The sequence below is a fragment of the Piliocolobus tephrosceles genome, chromosome 12 (assembly GCF_002776525.5).
Source record: "Piliocolobus tephrosceles isolate RC106 chromosome 12, ASM277652v3, whole genome shotgun sequence".
In the NCBI taxonomy this organism is placed as follows: domain Eukaryota; kingdom Metazoa; phylum Chordata; class Mammalia; order Primates; family Cercopithecidae; genus Piliocolobus; species Piliocolobus tephrosceles.
Window position 1 is genome coordinate 67,740,618 of NC_045445.1, and position 13,527 is coordinate 67,754,144.

General features: G+C 34.5%; 1 protein-coding gene and 1 pseudogene across 2 annotated transcripts in view; one reads left to right on the plus strand and one right to left on the minus strand.

The window, feature by feature from the left end:
* The window catches only part of DACH2 (dachshund family transcription factor 2), a 714,928-nt gene that overhangs the window by 694,035 nt on the left and 7,366 nt on the right, over positions 1-13,527 (minus strand). The gene's annotated exons all lie outside the window — the stretch shown is intronic.
* Positions 7,878-8,999, plus strand: LOC111536073 (annotated as a pseudogene).

A 13,527-nucleotide genomic window follows, 5' to 3' on the forward strand; every position in this document is an offset into this window, starting at 1 on the left:
AGAGAAAGAAATCAAGTGTATTCAGTTAGGAAAAGAAGAAGTAAAATTGTCCCTGTTTGCAGATGACATGATTGTGTATTTAGAAAACCCCATTGTCTCAGGCCAAAATCTCCTTAAGCTGATAAGCAACTTCAGCAAAGTCTCAGGATACAAAATTAATGTGCAAAAATCACAAGCATTCTTATACACCAGTAACAGACAAATAGAGAGCCAAATCAGGAATGAACTTCCATTCACAATTGCTTCAAAGAGAATAAAATACCTAGGAATCCAACTTACAAGGGATATAAAGGACCTCTTCAAGGAGAACTACAAACCACTGCTCAGTGAAATCAAAGAGGACACAAACAAATGGAAGAACATACCATGCTCATGGATAGGCAGAATCAATATCGTGAAAATGGCCATACTGCCCAAGGTTATTTATAGATTCAATGCCATCCCCATCAAGCTACCGATGACTTTCTTCACATAATTGGAAAAAACTGCTTTAAAGTTCATATGAAACCAAAAAAGACTCCGCATTGCCAAGACAATCCTAAGTCAAAAGAACAAAGCTGGAGGCATCACGCTACCTGACTTCAAACTATACTACAAGGCTACAGTAACCAAAACAGCATGGTACTGGTATAGTACAAAACAGAGATATAGACCAATGGAACAGAATAGAGTCCTCAGAAATAATACCACACATCTACAGCCATCTGATCTTTGACAAACCTGAGAGAAACCAGAAATGGGGAAAAGATTCCCTATTGAATAAATGGTGCTGGGAAAATTGGCTAGCCATAAGTAGAAAGCTGAAACTGGATCCTTTCCTTACTCCTTATACGAAAATTAATTCAAGATGGATTGGAGACTTAAATGTTAGATTTAATACCATAAAAACCCTAGAAGATAACCTAGGTAATACCATTCAGGACATAGGCATGGGCAAGGACTTCATGTCTAAAACACCAAAAGCAATGGCAACAAAAGCCAAAATTGACAAATGGGATTTAATTAAACTAAAGAGCTTCTGCACAGCAAAGGAAACTACCATCAGAGTGAACAGGCAACCTACAGAATGGGAGAAAATTTTGGCAATCTACTCATCTGACAAAGGGCTAATATCCAGAACCTACAAAGAACTCAAACAAATTTACAAGAAAAAAAACAAACAACCCCATCAAAAAGTGGGCAAAGGATATGAACAGACATTTCTCAAAAGAAGACATGCATATAGCCAACAGACACATGAAAATACGCTCGTCATCACTGGCCATCAGAGAAATGCAAATCAAAACCACAATGAGATACCACCTCACACCAGGTAGAATGGCAATCATTAAAACGTCAGGAAACAACAGGTGCTGGAGAGGATGTGGAGAAATAGGAACACTTTTACACTGTTGGTGGGATTGTTAACTAGTTCAACCATTATGGAAAACAGTATGGTGATTCCTCAAGGATCTAGAACTAGAAGTATCATATGACCCAGCCATCCCATTACTGGGTATATACCCAAAAGATTATAAATCATGCTGCTATAAAGACACATGCACACGTATGTTTATTATGGCACTATTCACAATAGCAAAGACTTGGAATCAACCCAAATGTCCATCAGTGACAGACTGGATTAAGAAAATGTGACACATATACACCATGGAATACTATGCAGCCATAAAAAAGGATGAGTTTGTGTCCTTTGTAGGAACATGGATGCAGCTGGAAACCATCATTCTCAGCAAACTATCTCAAGAAGAGAAAACCAAACACTGCATGTTGTCACTCATAGGTGGGAATTGAACAGTGAGATCACTTGGACTCTGGAAGGGGAACATCACACACTGGGGCCTATTATAGGGAGGGGGGAGGGGGGAGGGATGGTATTGAGAGTTATACCTGATGTAAATGATGAGTTGATGGGTGCTGACGAGTTGATGGGTGCAGCACACAAACATGGCACAGGTCTACATATGTAAGAAACCTGCACGTTGTGCACATGTACCCTAGAACTTAAAGTATAATAATAAAAATAAAATAAATTAAAAAAAAGAAAAGCCTAGGACCTGAAGGCTTTACTGATAAATTCTACCAAACATTTAAAAAAGAATGAAACCCAATACTACTCTAACTATTCCAAAAAAATAGAGGAGGAGGGAATACTTCCACTCTGAATCTATGAGGCCAGTATTAACCTGACACCCAAACCAGACAAAAACACATCAAAAAATGAAAACTACAGTCCAATACCTCCTATGAATTTGATGTAAAAATCCTCAGCAAAATATTAGCAAACCAAATTCAGGAATACATTGGAAAGATCATTCAACATGACCAAGTGGGATTTATCGCTGGGATGCAAGGCTGGTTCAGCATATACAAATCAATTGCTTTGACACATCATATCAACAGAATAAAGAATAAAAACTATGTAATCATTTCAAATGATGCTAGAAAAGCATTTGGTGAAGTCCCACATCCTGCATGTTAAAAAGTCTCAAAAAACTGGGGATAGAAGGAATATAGCTCAACATAATAAGAGCCATATATGACAGACCCACAGCTAGTATCATATTAAATGAGGAAAAACTGAAAGCCTTTCCTTTAAGATTTGGAACACGACAAGGATGCCCACTGTCATCACTGTTATTCAACATAGTACTGGTAGGCCTAGCTAGAGCAATCAGACAAGAAAAAAATATAAAGGGCAGCCAAATTAAAAAGGAAGAAGTCAAACTATGCTTGTTTGCAGATGATATGATCGTATATTTGGAAAAACATAAAGACTCCACAAGAAAGTTGTTAGAACTGATAAACAAATTAAGTAAAATTACAGAATACAAAATCAATGTACAAATATCAGTAGCATTTCCATATGCCAGCAGTGAACAATCTGAAAAAGAAAAAATTCTAAAACTTACATGGAACCACAAAAGACCCAGAATAACTAAACCTACCCTAACCAGAAAAGCAAAACTAGAAGAGTCTTATTACCTTACTTCAAATTATACTACAGAGCTATAAGGAACCAAAACAGCGTGTTACTGGCATAAAAACAGATATATACACCGATGGAACAGAATAGAGAACCCAGAAGGAAATCCACAAACCTACAGTGAACTTATTTTCAACAAAGGTGCCCAAAATATACCCTAGGGAAAAGAAAATCTCTTCAATAAAGAGTGCTGGGAAAAGTGGAAATGTATACACAGAGGAATGAAGCTAGATGCCTATGTCTCACCATATGCAAAAATCAATACAAAATGGATTAAAGACTTAAACCTAACACCTCAAACTGTGAAACTGCTACAAGGAAACTTTGGGGAAGATCTCCAGGGTATTGGTCTGGGCAAAGATTTCTTGAGCAACACCCCACAAGTATAGGCAACCAAAGCAAAAATTAACAAATGGGATCACATCCAGTTAAAAAGCTTCTGAACAGCAAAGGATACATTTAATAAAGTGAAGAGACAACCCACAAAATAGAAGAAAATATTTGCAAACTACCCATGTGACAAGGGATTAATAATCAGAATATATAAGGAGCTCAAACAACTATATATGAAAAAATCCTAATAATCCAATAAAAAAAAATGAGTGAAAGATTTGAGAAGACATTTCTCAAAAGAAGACATACAAATGGCAAACAGGTAAAAGAACAGGTGCCCAACGTCATTTGTCATCAGAGAAATGCAAATCAAAACTACAATGAGATACCCTCTCACTCCAATTTAAATTGCTTATATCCAAAGGACAGGCAATAATAAATACTAGTGAGGATGTAGAGAAAAGGGAAGCTTCATACATTGTTGGTGGAAATGTAAGTTAGTACAACAACATACAACAATGTATGGAGAACATTTGGGAGCATCCTCAAAAAACTAAAATTTGAGCTACCATTTGATCCAGCAATACCACTACAGAGTATATACACAAAACAAATGAAATCAGTATATCAAAGAGATACCTGCACTCCCTTGTTCATTGCAGCACTGTTTACGATAGCTAAGATTTGGAAGCAATGTAAGTTCCATCAACAGATGAATGGATAAAGAAAACGTAGTACACAATTGCCCCCAAAAGAATAAAATATCTCTGAATACAGTGAACCAGGGAGGTGAAAGATCTCTACAATGAGAATTACAAAACACTGATTAAAAAAAAAAAAAAATCAGAGACAATACGAATGGAAAAACATCCCATGCTTATGGGTAGAAAGAATCAGTATCATTAAAATGGTCACACTGTCCAAAGCAATTTACAGATCTGATGCTATTTCTATCAAACTACCAATGACATTCTTCACAAAACTAGAAAAAAAAAAAAAAACTATTTTAAAATTCATATAGAACCAAAAAAGAGCCCGAATAGCCAAGGCATTCCTAAGCAAAAAGAACAAAGCTGGAGGCATCATGTTACCCAACTTCATACTATATTACAGGACTACAGTAACCAAAAAAGCATGGTACTGATTAAAAAAAAGACACACAGACCAATGGAACAGAATACATAACCCAGAAACAAGGCTGCACACCTAAAACTACCTGATCTTCGACAACTGACAAAGAAAACAATGAGGAAAAGACTCCCTATTCAATAAATGGTGCTGGGATAACTGTCTAGACATATGCAGAAGATTGAAGCTGGACCCCTTCCTTACACCATATACTAAACTCAACTCAAGATGGATTAAAGACTTAAATGTAAAACTCAAAACTATTAAAATTCTGGAAGGCAACCTAGTCAATACCATGCTTGACAGAGGAACGGGCAAAGACTTCATGACAAAGACACCAAAGGCAATCGCGACAAAAGCAAAAATTGACAAATGGAATCTAATTAAATTTAAGAGCTTCTGTACAGCAAAAGAAACTATCAACAGAGTGAACAGACAACCTATAGAATGGGAGAAAATATTTGCAAACTATGCATTTGATAAAGGTAATATCAAATATCTGTAAGGAACTTAAACAATTTTACAAGAAAAAAACAAAACACCCCATTAAAAAGTGAGCAAACACTTTTCAAAAGAAGACAGACATGTGACCAATAAGCATATGAAAAAAGCTCAATATCACTGATCATTAGAGAAACCAAATCAAAACCACAAGGAGATACTATGTCACACCAGTCAGAATGGCTATTACTAGAAAGCAAAAATAAAAAAATAAATAACATGCTGGTGAGGTTGCAGAGAAAAGGGAACACTTATACCCTGCTGGGCAGAGTGTAAATTAGTTCAACCATTGTGTAAAACAGTTTGGTGATCCCTCAAAGAGCTAAAAGCAGAACTACCATTTGACCCAGCAATCCCAGTACTGGGTATATAACCAAAGGAATATAATTTGTTTTATTATAAAGACAAACGTGTGTGTCTGTTCATTGCAGCGCTATTCACAATAGCAGACAAATAATCAACATAAATGCCCATCAATGACAGAACGGATAAAAAAATGTGATACATATACACCATGGAATATTATGCAGCCATAAAAAAGAATGAGATTGTGTCTTTTGCGGGAGGCTGGAGGCTATTATCCTCAGCAAACTAATGCAAGAACAGAAAACCAAATACCACATATTCTCACTTGTAAGCGGGAGCTAAATGATGAGAACTTATGAACACAAAGAAGTAAACAACAGACACTGGGATATACTTAAGTGGGGAGGGTGGGAGGAGAAAGAGGAGAAGAAAAGATTATTATTGGTTACTAGGCTTAATTCCTGGGTGATGAAATAATCTGTATAACAAATCCCAGTCACGTGTAACAAAACTTCACAGGTATTCCTGAATCTAAAATAAACATTAAAAAAAGAAAATGTGGTACATACACACAATGGAGTCCTATCAGCCATAAAAAAGAATGAGACCCAGTCATTGGAAACAACATGTATGGAACTGGAGATCATTATGCTAAGTGAAATAATCCAGGCACAGGAAGACACACATCACATGTTCTCCCTTATTTGTGGGATCTTAAAATCAAAAAAAAAAAAAAAAAAAATGAGCTAATGGACACAGAAAGTAGAAGGATGGTTACCAGAGGTTTGGAAGAATAGTGAGGGGCTAGAGGGAAGGTGGGGATGGTTAATGGGTAAAAAAAAATAGAGGGAATGAATAAGACCTACTATTTGATAGTACAATAGGGTGACTAGAGTCAATATAACTTAATTGTACATTTTAAAATAACTTAGAGTGTAATTAAATTGTTTGTAACTCAAAGAATAAATGCTTGAGTGGATGGATACCCCACTCTCCATGATGTGGTTATTTCACATTGCATGCCTATATCAAAATATCTCATGTACCCCATAAATACATACATCTACTATGTAACCACAAAAATTTTAAAAAATAACTTAAAAATAAACTTTTACCTAAAAAATGTACACACAAAAATATAAATAATTTATTCTCAACACGTTTCAAAAATGTGCTATGGCAAGCTAGAATCAATCAAACAGAACAGGAATAGTAAGAACATTTACCAAGGATATGTAAATGGACATTTTATAATTTTTTAATTAAAGTAACATTTACAAGAATACTAAATGAATATTACTTTAATATAACATGTATACAAATGTTTTATTAAGATTTTTAATGCCGCCTCAAATGGAATAACATTTCTACATTTTGCCTTTAGTGTTTTTTCTTTTTATTCACAGCTAATATTTGTATGTCTTTTGTTCCTGTTCATTATTAATCTGATTAATGTTACCACTAAAATGAAGACTATTAAAAGGGATAATTCATTCAAGAACTCTGTGCATATGCCTTTATCAGTACACTCTATACTGCCTACTTCCCACCTATCAGTTAGTTCCTGGTCTATTCTCTATTTACATTAGAAACATTTTCTCAGCAAGTTGTCTCCACCCTTTTTTAGCTTCATTCCTTTGTTCATTCCCAAATAGAATTCTATCAATGCTAACATGACTGAAATATAGTCCTCCTGTCTGTAAAATCAAGAGGCTTCCCAACTAAACAGAAAATTAAATTATTGAGCTTCACTGCCCCTTCTTTGAAGGAACAGGAATCCATATGGGACAAAGGCTTTTACATATCTCCCACTAATGTAGAGAAAGACCTCGAAAAAAAGGAATTCTCGGATTTTATTTACATTTATAAACTGAGAACCGTCTTGGAAACAAAAAAAAAAAAATTAAAAAAAAAAAAGAAACAAAACACCAAACTGAATACACAGCATATCTGTCATTCAATTCAATGAGACTAAACTGTAAATAATGAAAGCTTTAGGCTGCTCTGCCTATGGAGTAGTCATTCCTTTGTTCCTTTATTTTCTTGATAAACTTACTTTCACTTGAAAACAAGGAAGAATAATAAAAGCTTTAGATTGTGGCAGAATAGGGATTATGTAAACATCATATGACTTCATAAAAAAGAACATGCTCCTAAAATAACAAAAAAAGTCAGTCCTCACGGAACAACCCAAAAGAACTGCAAATGTAAGAATGTGGCTCTGTCAAATGTACGTATACCAATTAAACACTGGAGCAGTTACTACTCTCTTTAGTGGTCACAATGTTCTATATGTGCCCATCATCAAAATGACTGCTCTTGACAGGATATAATCAGCATCAAGACTGTATAATGTTCCTTTTCTTAATTGCAAGCTGAAAATCAATTAATTACTCTCTTCACAGAGTAGAAACGCTTCACAAAAATCTGATTTAGAGTTATACTCATCAATGCATTCCAACCCAAAGTTATAATTCCTCTGGTGCCAAGAAATGTTTATTTAACTGAAGGAAGATGGTTATTTAGGGGTTCTAAACACAGGAAGGTGTGTTAAAGTAAACAACTGGCGTCATGTAATTTTCCAGGTTTTGATCTGCTAACACCTGTAATGACTACTGTATTCATTAAGAACATGATTACAGGGACATCTCAGGTTAACTGTGCTGTCCTGATTGGTGCTGCTGGTGTTGGTGAATTTGAAGCTGGTATCTCCAAGAATCGGCAGACCAGTAAGCATGCCCTCCTGGCTTACACACTGGGTGTGAAACAGCTAATTGTTGGTGTTAACAAAATGGATTCCACTGAGCCACCCTATAGCCAGAAGAGATACGAGGAAATCATTAAGGAAGTCAGCACTTACATTAAGAAAATTGGCTACAACCCCAACACAGTAGCATTTATGCCAATTTCTGGTCGGAATGATGACAACATGCTGGAGCCAAGTGCTAACGTGCCTTGATTCAAGGGATGGAAAGTCACCTGTAAAGATGGCAATGCCAGTGGAACTACACTGCTTGAGGCTCTGGACTACATCCTACCACCATCTCGTCCGACTGACAAGCCCTTGCTCCTGCCTCTCCAAGATGTCCACAAAATTGGTGGTATTGGTACTGTACCTGTTGGTCAAGTGAAGACTGGTGTTCTCAAACCCGGTATGGTAGTCACTTTTGTTGCAGTCGGTGTTACAACTGAAATAACGTCTGTTGAAAGGCACCAGGAAGCTTTGAGTGAAATAAAGCTTTGAGTGAAATGAAATAAAGCTTTATTCCTGGGAACAATGTGGGCTTCAATGTCAAGAATGTGTCTGTCAAGGATGTTCGTTCTGGCAACATTGCTGGTGACAGCAAAAATGGCCCACCAATGAAAGCAGCCGGCATCACTGTTCAGGTGATTATCCTGAACCATCCAGGGCAAATCAGTGCTGGCTATGCCCCTGTACTGGATTGCCACATGGCTCACATTGCATGCAAGTTTGCTGAGCTGAAGGAAAAGACTGATCACCTTTCTGGTAAGCAGCTGGAAGATGGCTCTAAATTCTTGAAGTCTGGTGATGCTGCCATCATTGATATGGTTCCTGGCAACCTCGTGTGTATTAAGAGCTTCTCAGACTATCCTCCTCTGGGTCACTTTGCTGTTTGTGATGTGAGACAGACAGTTGTTGTGGGTGTCATCAAAGCAGTGAACCAGAAGGCTACTGGAGCTGGCAAGGTCACCAAGTCTGCCCAGAAAGCTCAGAAGGCTAAATGAATATTATCCCTATTACCTGCCACCCCAGTCTTAATCAGTGGTGGAAGAAGAGTCTCTGAACTCTTTGTTTCAATTGGCCATTTAAGTTTAATAGTAAAAGACTGGTTAATGATAACAATGCATTGTAAAACCTTCAGAAGGAAATAAAAGTGTTTTGTGGACCACTTCGTTTTTTTGTTTTTCTTTGTGGGTTTTTTTTTTTTTTTTTTTTTTTTTTGTGCATGTGGCAGTTTTAAGTTATTAGTTTTTAAAATCAGTACTTTTTAATGGAAACAACTTGACCAAAATCTGTCACATAATTTTGAGACCCATTAAAAGAGAGTTTAATGAGAAAAAAAGTAAATAAAATTGAATATTAGAATAAGCAAATTTTATTTAGACAGGTTAATATGCCGAGAACATTTTATAATGCACTGCAAAGCCAAATCAATGTTATTTTAATTTTCCACATTTCTGAATTATATGTATTATTTATTCTTCCTTCCACTAATGTAGGTTAGCTGAGAGCTAATCATGAAACAATAAAACTCAACCTAGATAATCTAGAGATGAAACAATAACAATGTGGCGAGTTCTTAGTATTACCACTTTCCCTGATAAGGAGACTTGCACATAGTAGGTGCTTACTAAATATTTGTCAAAATGAATTGAATTGGAAAATATCACACTTATATGTTTAAAATTAATATGCTAATTGGCTTATAAAGTGAGACCTGAAGATTGTATGCTATGCATAAAATGTACTATGGAGTAATGTTTTTTCTATGAACAAATTCCCCTTTTGCATACCTCAGATAAAAACCTAGGGGGAACTCACAGACTTTTCTACAAAATAAATTTAGAAGTTTAACAGGTTACAGGATATTTTCAAAGCAGCAAGCTTAACAGTAACATTAAACATTTAATTATACATGTTTGCAAATAATCTGGTTTTCTAAAGTTATTTACATTTAAATATAACATATTTAAGGGTCAATGTACTCTGGATGAATAAAAACAAATCACTCATCTCTGTTTTAATTTTTGGCATAATACTGTATAGGACCACATGCAAAGCAAATGATGCTCTAAGACTGAGGATCTTACTAATTTAAAATTCTTAACACAAATCAAAGCAAGCTTTTTAACATAAATTTTTTAAAAATCCACAGTTGCACATTTTATAACAAAAACATGTGTCTCATGGATTGATTAACTTCATGAATTTTAAGAATTCATATCCCTTTTAACAAATATATGAAAAGTTACTAAGGTCAATTAACTATGGTCATTCTGAAGTGGAAATACATGTTTTATTTCATGCTCCTTTTTATGTGTACTTTATAAGCACACTTTCTGCTCTCATAAAACTAAAATGCCTTGTTTTGTATCTTAATAACTGACTATTTTTAGTTGGACTTTTCTGGTGTAATTCTAAAGACTGAAAAAGGGTCTAATGTTTACTGATATAATGCATGAGGCAGATATGGGAAAGGAAATTTAAGGATTATTCAATAATAGATGTGGCAAAATTTTGTAAACTCAAATATTTCATAATTTAGTAAATATAACAGGAGGGATAATACAGCTTATATACCTTAAGCTAATGATAGCATAATAGTAGTCTGTACGGTCCATGAAAGAACAGACTGTTTTGTTCATTTCATTCACAGCACCTAGCACCTAGCTGCCTGGCACCACAAAGAATACTCTTAATAAATGCTCGACAGACACACACACACACGCACACACACACACATGCACACACACACACAGGCTATCATAACAAATCTAATCATGAGCGATCAAAATGGTTGTGAAGTTTTTAAAATTTCATTTAAATGCCAATAATTAAGTAGATAGACATGAATTTTCCAAATGTCTACAGCTTAAAGATAATGCACATGTACCCTAGAACTTAAAGTATAATTAAAAAAAAAAAAAAAAAAAAGATAATACAGCAAAAGACATACTCACTGGTTGCCACTGAACTCCCGCCTGGGTGACAGAGCCAGACCTTGTCCCAAACAAAAACGAAAACAAAACACACACCACAAAAAAACCTATACTCACTGGGATCTAACTTATGTTCTCTGGGGAGGTCAACTTGAGGTTTGGTAATTAAACTTCCTTGGATTGAACCCAAAAGGGGAACCATATCCTAAGGCATCCCATCTTATTATCAGTAGTGTTATATAGAGCAAGTCTTCGGTGTGTGCACATTTACTAACATTTTAGAATGATCAAGGCTTTGACTACATATATAATATTTTATGGATGGTCATATTAAAGTTTTTACGTACTTTCTGTGAATCTAGTATGCTTTAATATGGCACTAAACTCAAGATTCTTAAAATAGGTACTCTGTAATTGCACCTATATACCCTACTACCAAAGGCCATTAAGAGACAGTATAGTCTTATATGATAATTACATATGTTTTCAAAACGTTTTTACTTCAGTATAGCAGGATATCTCATAATGCACACATAACATACATAATGCATTAACAGTATGATAATAAAAATAAATTTTCTAAATATGTTTCTAAAAATAAATACATAATTAATATTGTTTTTGATGACAGTACTATATTTTTAGACAAACGTGAGAGATAGACTTCTCACAAAATAACTGAAAGCTCAGAAACTAACATATTGCTGTAAGCTATAATGTTTATAACTGTTAATCCAATACACCTTTTATACAAACCCATAAACACATGAGTGGAAAAATAGCACAGATGTTCATCTCTAATGCAATTTCCATTCAATTTCCTAAGTGCGGTCCCTGTGTGCAAACTAGCTTAACGTTATGTTTAGCTTGCAAATTCTTTTAATAAATAATGAATGCAATAAAACTAGATCAATGGCAAGCTGAGAAATCATTAAAAAAAAAAAAAAAGCCTTTTGTGTTCAGGCTGTTACCCATTTCAAACTTTAATCCGGCGACAGATCAATATTACTTTTTTCTTTTAACCTATCACATAAATAGCAGATAGACTAAATGTAGCCCAAATGCTGTTACCAGCTAGTAGTTGCTAGCAACCTGACAAGATCACTGTACACAATTGCAATCGAATGCTATATACCTTTGTATACACACTACATTACGCACCATTAAACGGTCAATTTGTTTAAAAATAAAAAGATTATACAGCAATAAAAATACTGTGGTTTATTATTTTTTAAACTTCCCTGTACTATGTATTTTTCCAGTAGTATGATTACAAAGTTTCCACCACAATTTGCTCTAATAAACAAAGTAATTGTAATGGGTCAAAATAGTACACAGAAACAAGTAGTTTCAACTTCAGGGTTCCTAGATTAAAGGAAATTTTACTCTTCAAAATTAATTACACCTGAAAGAACTAAGTTTTCTTTTAAATGGGTGGTGAGGAGGATAGTTCATGCAAATTTGAGTTTCCACTGGACTTGGTCTTAAGATTATTCAGGAAAAAAATCAAATCATTATTTTTAACATGTATTTGTATTTCTGGTCACAGACTAGAAAGAAGGGAAGAAAACCCTCTTTTTACCAACTCATTTTGAATACACATGTATTTACTGTTTGAAAACAGGATCACAAGTCAACTGCCACAAGGGTTAGTGCTCATATCAAGTAGTATAAATCTAAATCACCAATAATCATTTTATGGTCTTAGGCTCACTTTACTTATTAATTCTTGCCTTTTCATAATATTTGAGCTTCTCTACTGGGTTTTCACCTAAGGGAAATATCAAGAAGTTATACTTGCTTTGAAGATGTACTTCATTTCAAATATTCTAAGTTCATATATTAGATTTTGACACCTTTACATGTGTATTTGTGAAAGGTCTATGGCATGATTACAAATTGTTTTATATTGGATTTAGAATTTCAGGATTAGTATCTCTTCAATAACTGCATACTTTAACTATTTCTTACCTTTTGTTAAGGAACATCATAATCTGCAAAGAATTCTGATAAGAGGAATAAATGTGTGTATATGTGTATGCATAGTTGTATTCATTCAACAAATGTGAATTAAGTGTCTAATGTACACACAATATTAGGCTTAATGAACCTTTTCAAAGAACATTACTGGAGTTAAAAACGACTCCTCAGAAATTGTTATTATAAACCCAAGATTTTGTTTTATGCAACAAATTCAGTTCTCTTTAAAGGATACCATGATAGGTATTGATAAAGATACCTTTTTCTTAAAATATATTCAATTTTGCATAAAACAACTTGTGTTACTTCTTAAACTCACAGTCTCAGTATAATATTTTCACCAATTTTAACATATAAATTTAGTGTTGAAGAAGGATGTGGTGAGATACCACCATGAAGGCATTTACACATTTTAAAGAAAATTTGAAAAAAAAAGTTAACTATTGTCCCATAATTTACTGAAGTTCATTTTAAACTTCTCTTTAAACTCTACCATAGATAATAGTATATGTATCATAAACATCCAACATTAGCCTAACTGATGGAGATACAATTTTTCCTGAATTTGAGACCCAAACAGTATCATAGAACAGTGTTAACTGTTTTCCTATTCT